The sequence below is a fragment of the Onychomys torridus genome, chromosome 5 (assembly GCF_903995425.1).
Source record: "Onychomys torridus chromosome 5, mOncTor1.1, whole genome shotgun sequence".
Classification (NCBI taxonomy): domain Eukaryota; kingdom Metazoa; phylum Chordata; class Mammalia; order Rodentia; family Cricetidae; genus Onychomys; species Onychomys torridus.
The window spans coordinates 10,496,449-10,509,272 of NC_050447.1; positions in this window are offsets into that span (position 1 = coordinate 10,496,449).

Here is a 12,824-nt window from a genome sequence, read left to right on the forward strand (position 1 = left end):
ACCCACTGTGGCATGTCCCTTGGTATAATTGTTGTTCAGTTCATGTTTGGGCAGTCGTGGGTGTAGCTTCTGACATTACAGGAGACACAATTGAATAGCAAATTCCCTGATTCCCTGGCTCTTAAAATCCTTCTACACTTACCCCCGCCCCCTCAGCAATGTTCACTGAGCCTTGGATATGGGAGTGCCTTGTAGATTTATCCACTGGGACTGGGCTCCACAGCTCTGTGTTTCGTGTCTTTACCTCTATTTTTTGTGTACCAATTTCTTTTAAAGATTTATTTATTTATTTATTTATTTTTTTATTTATTATGTATACAGTGTTCTGTTGACATGTATCCTTGCAGGCTAGAAGAGAGCACCAGCTCTCATTACAGATGGTTGTGAGCTGCCATGTGGGTGCTGGGAATTGAACTCAGGACCTCTGGAAGAGCAGCCAGTGCTCTTAACCTCTGAGCCATCTCTCCAGCCTGTACCAATTTTTAATATCTACTATATCCCATGTTTCTACATCTAAAGTTCCTGTCTGAAATCCAGAGGCAGACAGTTTGCACAAACTAGAGAAAATCAGTCAGCTAACCACTGCTAACTTTAATTCCTTTTTTCTTAAGTGTATGTTTACTAATATCAGTAAAGAACCGTCTATCCTTAGACTCTCTCTGACTTATCCTGAGGGAAAAACACACAAGGGGGAAAAATGTTAGGGGAAAAATTAGATTACTCACCTGTCTTTACCTGACACTTTTCCAGTGGGGGAGGGGGGGGTCTGAGGCATCCTGAGTGAGATCCTATCCATACCAATCCATTAGAGAATTTCCTCTTCCCTGGACAGTCCTGAGATTACCTTTCCAAGCCCCTGTTCCTGGCACCAGGTGCTGGGGGAAAAGCTCTAAGCAGGTTAGAGAAATTGAAGAGGAGGTGTGGAGTTGGTGAAACTGTATACACACACAGGAGGCTTTAGCTGAGGGGGTTAAAGATTAATTCTTCATTCTCAATAACTAAAACATCTTAACCTAACTTAACTAACAGTCTACATGTCTAAGTTCTTTCTAAGGGGGGTGGTTGAATCACTAATCTGCTCCAGCAGCAATGTTTGGAAAACGTCACTCACTATGATTATACATCCAATGACACTGCCCAGTGAGGGGCTAGAAACCCCTACAGTTGTCATGCAACCCTTAGATTATGAAGGACATGGCTACGGGCAGGACAATAGGTTATGCTCAATAACAGCGTGAGATCCTTAGGAAATGTCGTCCTTGGGGCTCTGCCTCTGCAAGGCTCACCCAATGTGATTATGCTAAAGGATGAGCCATTTTCCATGAGTTCCAAAGCTGCTTGTTGTTTCTCTCACACGATTCCCAACATCTCCCCCTTTTAAATTTGTTAAATGAAGCGTATGAATTTCTCTCTGGACAGAGTGAATGGCAGCTCCCAGATGTCTGAAGATGACCGTCCTAACCCAGCACTCACTAATTGGGGCGGGCGGGGGTGAGGGGGTCTGCAGCACCCTATGTGAGACTCCTATCCACACTGACCATTGGAGATTTCTCTCTTCCTGGACAACCCTCAGGAGAACTGCTGCTTTCTGGACAACCTTCCCCCACCAGGAGAACTGCCTCTTCCCTGGACAGCTCTCAGTAAATTATCTCTTCAGGGTCCCTGATTGGGCATCATGTGATGCCAAGAGAGCCAGCTCTCATCAGGTCCAAGGAAACTGGAGAAGAGATTTAGGGTAGGCAAACTACTAATTGGCATAACTGCATACACACACACACACACACACACACACACACACACACACACACACACACACAAGACTTTTCTGAGGGCCAAAGCTTAATTCTTCGTTTTATTCTTCTCTTTCTGTTTCTATCTCTGTTCTGTTCTTTTACCCTGGTATTCTCCTTCTACAGCTTCACTGATGTTCTCCTTTTCTTCTCTTATTTTTCTCTCATCCCTATTATACCTTCTAAGAAAAAGATTCCTATGCAGGAAAAGATTACCTCACAATCACAAGTTACATATTTTCCAAAAACAAATTTACACAGGAACAAATCACGTTATGATCACAAGTTACACATTTTTCTTAGAATCTCACAAGCAGTTAAACATTTTTGTATTATTACTTTTCCCACCCATAACATCTTCACCCAAAGCAATGATTCTTTCATAATGGATTAACGAAGTGTTAAGCAGGCCCAGTCTACTTCAGCCGGTTCCTATGTGCTGTAGGGCAGCTGTTTGTGGTTTCAGTGTATGAACTTCTGTTTTACTCCACAAAAACTTTAAGCAAACCGATAGCTAACCATCTATTTTTTTTTTTTTTACACACAATAGGGTCATTTAATTTCCTTTCACAACTTTGTTTTTATAAAGTGTGTATCAGGGCCTGTGATTAATTCTGTAAGCTACATGACCAAGGAACTCAGGCCTCTCCAAGGGTGAAGGGACATAATTGCTTTCTTTGAGCATCAGCCTGTTTTTCCACAGGCAGAATTCATGGGTCTACAGTGCATGAAACATCCTTGTTCTTATTTTCCATCCTCTGCAAGTCTCACATCTAACAAAGGGGGAAGTAACTTCTAGCCTATTTTTGCCTTTTCTGTATCTCTTATTGGAGCATTGGCAGAATAACATAAACCATTTCCCTAATCATTTTTACCATTCTAACCATCTGTATCTGTTAGGCTAACCCAGAAAGTTCAATTACATCATAGACCTAACTAATCATCACTGCTCTCATAAAAGTCATCTTCATCATGATCTGCAGGTAAATTGCCCAGTGAACAGTGGGGTTTTCCCAAGAAACAATCACACTATAGTAGATACAGCGGGATGCTTTCACCATGCCAAAAACAGCAGGACACAGCAGCAGCAAGCAGGAGGAAGCACAGCAGAAGCAGGGGGCATTCTGGAAACAATTCCCCCAGGCCTCTTCCTCTCCAGGATGCACCCAGAGTAGCTTTGCTATCTGGTGGGCTGTGTTCCATGAGCTCCATGGTTGACTGCTGCTCCTCTGACATGGCCACCGGCAGTTAGGATTTTCTACAGTGGTTTCTGTCTGTCACAAAGAGAAATATCCTTGATGAGGGGCGAGGACTGCTCTTATCTGTGGGCATAAGGGAAAATATTTATATTGTTTTGGAGATTTTTGTTTGTTTTGTTTTGTAAGCTATTTGTTTGTTTGGCTGTTTGAGACATGGTTTCTCTGTGTATGCCTAGTGGTCCTGGAACTCACTCTGTAAACCTGGCTAGCCTTGAACTCACAGAGATCCCCCTGCCTCCTGAGTGCTGAGATTAAAGGCGTGCACCACCACTGCCAGGCTATACACTGTTGTTAAGGAAGCACTCTGGTTTAGTAACGTAGTGATTGGAAATTCTCCTCCAAGAGCCGTAACATTGCTAGCACTGAGTAGTTCCTTAGGATCCAAGTACCAGCTGTGGTCTCCCTCTTGTTGAGCAGGTCTTGAGTCTAATTGGAGAGCTGTTGCTTATCACAAAGGTGTGTATCACTACTGCACCCTTAGTGTTACTGTGACCTGTTGGTCATTGATGTGATTCATGCTCATCATGGCTGGGGAGGAGTGTTGGTTGCCTCCCTTCTTTGGAAGTTTACATGGAGCCTTCCTGTACCATGAAAGCTAGTCCTCAGGGAGGAGGTACGCAGGTCAATTCCAGATCTAGGGGTCTCTGGGGACTGTTTCTGAAGAGCATGGTATCTTCAATAATAGGGACTTACTTATCTTCCACCTTTGGGGTCAACCAAGATCAACAACTATAGGCCGTATGTTTTGGGGAGTCTTGTGCAAGAGCCCAGGGCAACTCAAAAGGGCTTCTCATGCCTGGTGTTGGGTTTTTTTTTAAGGTGGTATGTTGGATAGTCATGTCAATTTGATACACGTTAGTCATCTGAGAGGAGAGAACTTCAATTAAGAAAATGCCTCCATCTTATGTAACCAGGCAAGGCCTCCAGTGGAGGGACTGGAACACCAACCCAGCCATAAAACCTTTGACCTACAATGTGTCCTGCCTGCAAGATGTGCTGGAGTAAAGGTGGCCAACCAATGACTGGTCCAACTTGAGACCTATGCCACTGCCATGAGTGGGTGCCCATACCTGACACTGCCCCAAGGGCCAGGAACCAGAGGCTGGATGGCCCAGAGACCTAGGATAGAACCAAACATGACTAGCAAAAAAAAAAGTCAATGAAATGATCTCTAATGATATTCTGCTATGTGAACAGCTGTATGGAAGTGTAAGCCAAATAAACCCTTTCTCCCCAACTTGCTTTTTGGTCATGGTATTTCATTGAAGCAATAGAAACCCTAAGACTTATGATCTTTGGCTCTTGGAGGAAGCACCAGCTGCCAAGATGAGAAAAGTTGATTAAAACTTTAAATGTATATTTATACAAAGGATTCTGTATATTATAGCTTTTTTAGGTAAATAGTTCATAGTGAGTGTAAGCCACTATGATGAAATTATTAAGGCCACTCCATGTAGTTAAAAGGGAGGTTTATTTTGTGGGGTAACTTACAAATGAAGGGGTAGGTTGTAGGGTCTGGGAAAGGTGTAGTGCAGTCCGGTGGTGTTCTCTGGAGAACTCTGCTCTGTGTATCTCCAGCGTCCAGGGTCAAGGAACCAAGAAAGCCAGCCCATCCGGATCTCAGGTCTTCAGTGTCCTCTCTCAGACTTGCCTTGTAGGCTTGACAGTTACCAAAGCCTCAATGGGGGTTGGAACTTCCAGATCAAAGCTGGAATGGCTACCCACTACACCCCTCAAGACACATGAGTGGCCAGGCCCCTAAGGGCCTCTCACTACCAGGTTCTACCCAAAGAATTCTCTAACTGCCCTAACTGCTGGACCCTGACCCCACCCTACAGAGTAAAAAGCTCAATCTCTGGACATGAAATCCCACCAATCTCCACCCTGAAAATTTCCACCCCCTTCCCAAGAAACTCTATATAAATCCTGTGTTCTTCTCAGTTCCCTGCTGTTTCTCACCAGAGCAAGGGCAGCCTCCCTTCTGTTTTTCCCTCCCAATAAATCTCTTATGTGAGGTTTGTTGTGCGGTGTGACTTTGTGGTATTCCTTGGCTCCCAGCTGCCAGGATACTTTCCATCTGAGCTGTGACACCTACAGTGTGATTCTCTGTAGTTCTTTCAGGAACCCTTATTATTATTTTCCCTCCTTCTGTATTTACCTCCCCCATCCTCCCAAAAAAGGCCCTTCCACCTCCTTGATCAGATTACTTACACCCTGCTACTCCCCCTCTCTTGCTCCTCAATTCCCCTATCCTCCAATGCTCCTGTTTTACTCTCCTGGTTTCTGCAGTTGTCCTGGGCTATGTCCTCACATCTGAAGATCTGGAGCTGGAAGCCTCAGATGAGAGAGAACAAGCGACATTTGCCTTCACAAGTCTTGCTTACCTCACTCAGCACTTCTATTATCCATTCACCTGTTATAGGTCATTCACGTCACTTCCATTTCCTGACTCTTTCCCTAATTACTGAAGATGATGAACAGTTTCTGAGATACTTCTTAGGCATTTTTTTTTCTTCTTCTTTTGAGAACTTTCTATTCAAGACGTAGGCCTGTTTCTCAAATGGGTTATTGTTTTGCTGTTTTGTTTTTATGTTTGTTTGTTTGTTTAGGGGGCTTTTAAAATTCATGTATTTTATATCCCAACCTCAGTTTCCCGTCCCTCCTCTCCTCCTAGACCTTCTGCTCCTCCCCACCCCTCCTCACTCCTCCTCTGTTTCTGTTCAGAAAAGGGCAGGCCTTCTACTGATAGCAACCAAACATGGCCTATCAAGTTACATTAAGACTAAGCATCTCCCCTAATAGTAAGTCTGGGCAAAGACACAAGAGTATGAGGAATAGGGTCCCAAAAGCCATCAAATGAGTTACAGACAGCCCCTGCTCCCACTGTTAGGAGTCCCACAAAAAGTTCAAGCTACATAACTGTCCCATATACATAGAGGGCCTAGGTCAGTCCCATGCAGGCTCCTTGGTTGTTGGTTCAGGATCTGTGAGCTCCTATCAGCCCAGGTTAGTTGATTCTGTGGGTTTTCTTGTGGTGTCCTTGACTCCTCTGGCCCCTATAATCCTTCCTCCTTGTCTTCTGCAGGACTCCCCAAGCTCGGCCTAATGTTTGGCTGAGGGTCTGCATCTGTTTCCATCAGTTGCTGGATGATGCCTCTCTGATGACTATTGGGGTAGGCTCTTTGTTTTCTGCATTCTTTATACATTCAGGATATTAATCCTGTATGAATGACCTGCTGACAAGGATTCTCAGCCATTCTGTGGGTTTCCTCTTCATCTGATTGATCATTTCTTTATCTGTCCCAAAGCCTTTTAGTTTTTAGAAATCCCATTTGTCAATTGTCTGCCTTAACTCTAGTGTAAATGAATTCCTACTCAGAAAGTCCTTTCCTATACCTATATCAGGTAGGGTACTCTCTATCTTTTCTTCTAGTCATTTCAGGGTTTCATGTTTAGGGCTTGCTCCATTTGGAGTTAGTTCTCTGCAGGGTGATAGATACAGGTCTAATTTCATTCTTCTGCTTGTGGATATCCAATTTCCAACCACCTTTGTTGAAGATGCTTTCTTTTCTGCAGCTTATGTATTTGGCATCTTTGTCGAATATTAAATGGCTGAAGTAACATGGATTCATGTTTGGGTCTTCGATTTTGTTCTATGGTCTATGTGTCTGCTTTTGCACCAGTGCCATATTGTTTTCATTACCATCGCTCTGTAATATACTTTGAGATCTGGCATGGTATTTTCTCCAACACTGATCTTTGGCTGAGGGTTGTTTTGGCTATCCAGGTTAAAACTGTGTTTTTGGAAAAGGACAGATTTAAGTCTCTGGTTTGTCTATGTGCTTTCCAAGTTTCCCACAGATGTACTAAAGATCAAGATGCTAAAGTTTTGCCCTGCCTTTGTTGAGCCCAAAATAAAAATAAATGCTTTTAGCAAAGAAGTTTCCAAGTATCTGCTATAAAATGACTTAAATATCTAACCCATTGGTTAAATTCACTTAATAACTGAATAAATAATGACTCTAAGATTGCTAAGATGTTGTAATGGTATCTTAGATTTAGTTTTCTGGATTTTTATCACAGAGCAAATTTATCTTATAAAATTGTTTTCTAGGTGCTGGAGAGATGACTCCGTGAATAAGAGCACTTGCTACTCTTACAGCAGATCAGCGCTTGGTCTCCAGCACCCATACTGATGGGTAACAGTACCTGGAACTCCAGCTCTGTGGGCATCTGAAGTCATGCTAGCACACACACACAAGTAAATAATAAACAGACAATCGCCATGGAGGAGGATGCTCAATCTTCCCAAGGGATGATGAGTCTTCAGCTCTAATGACGGCTGCTCTTAGAATGATGGTCAAAATTCCCTAATAATATCTGAACTCAAATAACGTAAACCTGCAATAATTATTATGTTCTTTTACAGTCTATGAGAAATGGCAAGGACAACTGTCACAGGAATCTTTCAGACATAGATGACCCAAGGGCAGATGACATGTGGGCAGCAATATGGGGAGAACCTGTACCAATCTTAGTAGAGTGTCCTGGTTACCCCTGACTATTGACATGTGTGCTCAGTCTTCCAAGACCTTAGTCCTCAAATTAAATCTATATCAGATTTTGATTCATGCCTTCATGGCTTACTGTGAACATCATGGTTCTAAGGGATCTCCTGGTGGGAAAATGCCCTGACATTTTGGGCCTAAAATAGGGCATAAAATTTGTTGTATGGTGTGTTGCCTATGTGATTTGATGTCCTGACTAATTATCTTTTCTTCCAGAATCCCCTCAGAAGACAATGATCCTGTGAGCTTTCTACTCCATATTTTTTCCCATGGCTCCCTTAGAAAAGTTGAAACTTAAAGAAGATATTAATCTTCAGATGTGAGAACATATCCTCAAATAACTGCAGAAACCAGGAAAGTAAAGAGGGACCATTGCCAAAGTGGGGGTAGGAGAGCAATAAAGAAGTTGAGACCTTTTAGAAAAAAATATTTTTTGAGATGATAACAAAACCACATCTTTCCCCCTTCCGTCTCCTTCCCCCAAACCACCCATGCACCCACCTCCCATTCTTTCTAATTCAAGGCTTCTTCTTCAGTCGGTCACATCCATCTCCCCCCCCCCTCCTCAAAATAGAAATATAATCTGCTCAGGATGTGAAATGTTACTTGTATGTACGTTTTCAGGGCTGACCACTTGGTATTGGATACCAAATTAGTGTGCTCTTCTTAGGGAAGACTAGTGCTTCCTGTTTCAGACATATCCAACTTTGTTTTGTATTTGGCTTGTTCAAAAAGTCCATTTATTTCTTTGCTGAAGTCGCAGAATTTGGTTTTCTTGGCTGGAGCTTCTCTGAAAAGAACTCCTTGGGCTAGTGTGGTATGGAGCTCTGTACTTGTCACCAGTGACATCTTGTTTTGATAGTCATCATTTTCTATTATGATATATTGCTTTTGTATATAATACAGGAAGAGAAAGGACTAAACTGAGGTAGAATTATGGAGTTTCTGTCACTTTGGCCACAAAGGTAATGATGCAAGTATAAATATGTGCCCTTCTAACATTGAGCACACTAATAGAGGTGAAGTCATGAGGGGATCTTGCTCATGTCCAGAGTATCCATGCCTTATCCTTGTCATCAGCAAGTCCTACTTTAAGCTGTGGAAGCAGCAGATGCATTAGCTGCTACCAGGTTCTATTAACTCAATGTTTATGTCCCCGGAGCAATATTTATTTAAAAACCATTTGGTAAGAACAAGCAGGGCTGACAAGGGCAACACACAATATACTATATTGTGGAAATATAGTCATCTGCTCTAAATATCACTTCACATGGTTCTTTCTTTCTATGGACTACCAGTCTCTGGTCGGCCTGCTTTGTGTTTGCTTCTTTCCATCCTAAGTCCCTACTTCTACTGCACACACTGCTGTGGAGTGAGTCTTTGTCTGTCTCACAGGATGGCAAAAGTCTCAGGCATTTACTCAAGAGGCTATGCCATCTTATTTTCTGGTATGTCATTGGCTGTTGCAACCAGAATTCAGTTACAAAAGCCACGTGATGGAAGCTCCTTGAAAGAAACAGTCAGTACCAGAAGATAGTTGTCTGGATGTGGAGGCGCTGAAGAACAAAGAAGAAACACACATTCACAACAGACAGGTCAGTGGCAATGTTCACACTCGCAATGAGGAAACGATATTCAGAAACGATAGTTCAAAGGAGATACTCTGGAGATCAGCACTAGATCTCAGGAGGGGAAAGAGCTTGGCAGTTGATCAAGCTGATTAAAGACAATTGGGGCATGCCCAGTGGGGCAGGAGCGGGCTGTAATTACCCAGGAGGATAGTGTGGCCATGGCTTACCCCTCTGAGGAGAGACAGTGAGGCTGTGTTGACACAGAAACAAAGCTCTCTCTTCAGAGGAATGAAATAGTTTATCCTGGAGCAACTGTAAGTCACCACAGCCCAGGAACACAGATTGACAGATTTAGACACCCCAAACACACAATGCCCACAAAATTTAAGCATCAAGACAACAAACAATCTGGAAAAATGAGATATGGAAAAGAAAGGAAATTCTCAAAGGAAGAAAAACAAATGGCTCATAAGCTCTTTCAAAAGTGTTCAACATCTTTAGCCATCAGGGACATTCAGGCCAAAACTCTACTAATATTTCATCTCAGCTCATCAGACCGCTGGTCACTGGGAACGCAAACGGGAACACGCTGGGGTGGGTGTGAGGATACAGCAGTGCTTGCACACAGCTGGGGAGAGATGTACACCACTGCAGACACTTTGGAAATCCATCTCCAAACACCAGAAGTAGAACGGCCACATGGACCACACACCACTCCTGGGCGTACACAAAGCACTGTAGAGCCTGCTACAAAGGAAAACTATTCTTAAGATATTGTCAGGTCCCATCTGTGCTGCATCCAACCTTTCTACCCAGCCAGACCTCCCACATACTTCTTAAGACTCTAGCCTGGTGAGTCTCCCTGACCTTCCCCATCTTGCAAACCCACAGCATCTACCCCAGACCTAGTCTGGACACTGCTACCTGCAGCCAACCACTAGCTACCTGCCACCACCCATAGGTCTCTTCTGAACCACCCAAATTCTCCTCCCAGTCAGCTCTCCATGTCATTCAGCAACGTCTGGCCTTTTGAGACTGATCAGCTACACCTTCTCCCCAACCCACCAGATCTAGCCTGGGACCCTTATCAAATGTTCTAGCCTAGTCTGGTCACCCCTGCCTGCACTGCAACCTACCTTTTCCAGGACCCTCACACCCTATCCCCAAACCAGCAGGGCCCTCCCATGACACATCCACTCCCCACCCAGTGTGTCCATTCCCATACCCCAGTCTTGGACAAGGAGGCACATCCTGTACATCAGACCTGTGCCTTCTGTCAAAGCTGACTTCATCTCATCCAATCCATTTCCAACCATTAAGCTTAACCCACCCTAACATCCTCTTTTCTGTCTCTACCTGCTCTATCCAGATCAGACTGAAAACTAACAAAATAATCCACATGCCCAGATCTCATCACAATAATACCAACAAGGGGAAAGGTTAGCCTGGCAACTTCTCTCCAAACCCACCAGTCCTTTAGAAAAGTTTGACAGTGAGAATTTCCTAGTTGAACTCCAAGACACAGAGTGTAAAAGAAGTCATACATGTCATCAACACGGTCACGGAGTTAAAGACGACAAAACAAAGCTGGATAAAATTAATGAGGAAAAGACTGAGGATAATAAACATCTGAGTGATGGCCAAGAGAACACAAACATGAGGCTGATGGAAATGGCAAGGACCATCTAAAACTTGAGAATGAAATTCAATAAGGAGATAGAAATGCTGGAAAGACCTCAAGCTAAGATGAAGATATAATTTAAAGACCCAATAGCTCAACTCTAACACTCAAAGGAAAGCCTTACAAGTTGAATAAATCAAGCAGAAGATAGAATGCCATGACTCAAATATAAGGTGGAGCAGCTAAACCAAATAAGCCAAGGATATGGAAAAATCAATACAGGAAAGTAATATAGAGGAGCTGTGGGACATCATGAAAAACCCTAACCTCCAAATTATCGGCATAAACGGGGGAGGAGAATCTAAAGTCAGTGGCATAGGCCAGATCGACAACAAGATTGTAGGAAAAACTTCTCCACACTAAGGAAAGATACACCATACAGATTAAGAAGCACATAGACAAGAATAAAATTCCCCATGGTATATCACAACTAACAAGTAACAAACTAAGTATTCAGAACAAAAACATGTATGGAAATCTCCAAGAAAAAAACACAAATCACATAAAAAGGAAACCCAGCAGAAAAACAGCCGACTTCTCAATGGAAACTGTAGGAGCGGCTGAAGACCCAGAGCACACTGAACACACAGGTCTGCTTTCCTCATCATAGGACCAGGCTTTACTTAAAAGCTGTTAGGATCTAATTGTTTGTACATGCTTTCAAAGCAAAAGATATCTGAACCAAATGATGAAGTTCTGAGAATATATAATGAAGTTCATCTTAGGAAACTAGGAGAATAAATTTGTAAGGCAGAGTGAGTATATTTAATATAAGCAGACCTTGTTTGGGAATATGCCCTGAAGGCAGAACAGTGGGGAGTTCTGGGGTATGTTGAGGCCTTAACTGTTTTGAGGTGCACATTTTAATCTCTTTGTGTATATGATATGTATGTGTTCATTGTGTGAGTGGTGACATGTCCATGCCATGTGTGCATGTGGAAAAGAGGACAGCTTTGGGTATCAGTTCTCGCCTTTCATTTGAGATAGGGTCTCTTAATTGTTCACTCTGCACACATCAGCCTCGCCAGCCTGCAGTCTTCCCAGGATTCTCTTACCCCACCTCTCAGCTCACTGCAGGAGCACCGGGTTTCCAGATGTGCACCACCATGCCCAGCCTTCCCTGGCTTCTGTGGTCTACCTCAGGTCCTCACACTTGTGCATCAAGTGCTTTACACACCAGGCCCCTAATTGCATAAACAGTTGGTCATTTCATGATCTAGATTTCACATATAGGCAAGCAGGCCTTATAGCACTGTTGGTGAAGGTTGGTGTTATTGTGCAAACCATGGACAAGACTGTTAGCTTACTCCATGGTGAGGAGCGGGAACCCTAGAGAAAAGGCAAATAGGTACTGCTTGGTAATAGTTTTATTCCTGGTCCACATATATCTGCATGTTTCCTTTCAGTCCTTGGGTGATGAATTAAATACTTGACCGAGGGAGGGCAAGAGATATAAATCTTGGCTTGTCATGTTTTGAAGTGGATAAAAAAAAATGTTGAAAAACAAATATAATCTAGATTATATTTTAAAAAGTTATTGACACCCTAAGTAACTTTGAAAATGTTAGCAGTTTGAAAAACCAGATTTAAGGCCAAAGATGTTGGATATTTTTGTGGCTGTTGTAGGATTTCATAGTCTGCCTTGAAATGTTCCTTGTGGCCATTGCCAATCATTATTCATTCTCCTACAAACCCTATGTGCAAGAGGCAGAGGAAGGCTCTTTCCTGGCTATGTGGGATGTGTCAGAGGTCAGAGATGATATTTCTCAACAAGTAAGATGCCTGAGTAAGTAACGGCTGTTTAACTTTGGTTAGTGTGAGTGTGTGTGTATAGTGGGCAGGGGGCAGAGTGTGTCTGTATGTGCTTGTAGGGTCAGAGGTGAACCTCGGGTGTGGCACATCAGGAGCTGTTCAGCTTGGGTTTTGGGACAGGGTCTCTCACTGTTCTGGGGCTC